Source organism: Myodes glareolus, chromosome 3, assembly GCF_982192425.1.
Source record: "Myodes glareolus chromosome 3, mMyoGla1.1, whole genome shotgun sequence".
Lineage (NCBI taxonomy): Eukaryota > Metazoa > Chordata > Mammalia > Rodentia > Cricetidae > Myodes > Myodes glareolus.
Window position 1 is genome coordinate 20,113,438 of NC_142028.1, and position 2,288 is coordinate 20,115,725.

General features: G+C 40.9%; 1 non-coding gene across 1 annotated transcript; it reads left to right on the plus strand.

The window, feature by feature from the left end:
- The first annotated feature begins 1,922 nt into the window (after window positions 1–1,922).
- LOC125399532 (U6 spliceosomal RNA) lies at window positions 1,923–2,029 on the plus strand. The gene has a single exon (XR_007231695.2). It is a non-coding gene; the product is annotated as a U6 spliceosomal RNA (small nuclear RNA).
- The last annotated feature ends 259 nt before the right edge of the window (window positions 2,030–2,288 follow it).

The following is a 2,288-nucleotide window of genomic DNA, read 5'->3' on the forward strand; positions in this document are numbered from 1 at the left end:
ACTTTGTCAAATATGAAGTCATCCATGATGGGATCAAAGACACCATTCTTCTTCTGGGTCATATAAAGGCAGGTACCACACTGCCTGCAGCACAGACTTGGAAGAAACTCCAGAGACGCCAAGATGCTGTTTTCCCTGTTCACAGTTGCCTTGCTGGCCCTGAGCTCTCTTCAGAGCTTCAGTGAAGGTAAGACAAAAATGGTTGTTTGTTCAGTGAATCTGCTTTAGGTAACAGATCACATGTCACTCCTGGAAGATGCAGAGAGAGAGAAGAGAGGGTTATCAGAAAAGCAGGAATGTAAAATCAGTACCAATGTGTTGGGTTCGAATCGTCATTCCAAACAAGGAATTGAATGTTGTCATGTACAATAGAAACTTAATTAAGGGGTGGGAACAGAAGAATAAAAAAGTAGGGCTGGATCTCTAGAGTCACCTCTGTTTTGAGAAGGATCAAATAGTTAGATTCACAGAAGAAAGACCCACTGTAAATATCCTATAATGAAGTTGTCAGTGGATAACAGGCATCTTGCCTCAGTGAATGTAGAACAGACAAAAAAAAAGAACGTAGGAGCATTTCTGGGTAGGATACTCAAATAATTTTAGAATCCTATGTTTTTGCTTCTGTCTTCTCCATGAAAAATTAGTTTTCAAAGACCTCAAATTCTAGTACCAAGCATAAAGGTTCAATTTTTATATGATAAATTCATGTATTCTAAGATAATTTCCCTAAAAACTAGGTGGGAATGATCATGAGGATGACTCACAAATGAATAAGAGGAACAATGTAGTAGTCACTGAGCTGTTGATAAAAGGAAAGAGGGCATTTGTTTCAGCACTAAACTTCCCACTTCTTGTGATGTACCAAATAAAGAACATGCGTATGCATCTCAGATTCTAATCATGGATCCTCTTTTGCAGCATTCCCCCACAGTCCCCAACACCACCAAGGTTTTGGTCCTAGGCCTGGCCCACCCCAGAGAGGCCCACTCCAGCAAGTCCCACCCCAGAGAGGTCCAACCCAGCAAGGCCCACCACAGCAAGGTCCACCCCAGCAAGGCCCACCCCAGCATGGCCAACCCCAGCAAGGTCCAGCCCAGCAAGGTCCACCCCAGCAAGGCCCACCCCAGAAAGGCCAACCCCAGCATGACCAACCCCAGCAATGTCCACCCCAGCAAGGTCCAGCCCAGCAAGGCCCACCCCAACAAGGAGGCCCTCAGCAGAACCAAGGCCCTCAGCCTGGAAACCACCAAGGCCCACCACAAAAAGGAGGCCAGCAACAGAATCAAGGCCCTCAGCAAGGAAACCAGCAAGGTCCACCGCAACAAGGAGGCCAACAGCAGAACCAAGGCCCTCAGCCTGGAAACCATCAAGGCCCACCCCAACAGGGAGGCAGACCTCAGGGACCTTCCCAAGGACAGGGTCCTCAGTAATCAAAGATACATCATAAGGTAGTATTTGAATTCACTGTTAATGAAACATCTTAATTCTTATATCTTTGCAAGCACAAGCTGTGCTATCTCAACTTTAAACACACTTATATTACATAACTTAAGTTCTCATTACTATGACTATTATTAGGATAGTTTACTATTTTTATACAACTATCATTATTTGAATAATCTGTGGTGATATAGGAAGATGATTAATGTTTTGTATACTGCTCAGATTATTGTGATTGTGAAAAACAATATCTATACATCCTTGACAACATAATTTATATTGCTTGTGCAAGAAGTACAATATTATTCATAAATTCTGCTGCCTCATTGCTCATGTAAGAAACCCTACCTACTATGCCCAGAATAAGAAAAAATAAATAAATGAGAAATCAAGGCATCAAGTTAACTTTTTAAAAGTATAAGTCATCATTCCTCCTCACCTTCCCCATCATTAAAGGCTTCCACTATTTCTTTCAACAATTTATTAGAAATACAGGCAGATCTTTGCTTCAGCAGCACATATACAGAGGATATTAGCATGGTCTCTGCACAAGTATTACACACAAATTTGTGAAGCATTTCATATTTCAAAAAGAAAAAGAAATATACACACACATATTTTCTTATCTACGTAGTACCCTTATATTAATTACTTCTTTTTTAACAAAAACATCCACACTAGTTCATAGAGACAGCATGTTTGTATTCAAATATTTCGTGGTTTTGTTTTTGCCGTTTTGTGCCATAACATTTTGTGGCTCTTGCTGTCTTTGGTTAGTTTAAATATACTGTCAATGAACATTCAACCTGGTTTCTGTGTTTCACTTATAAAATCTGTCTTAGTAACCC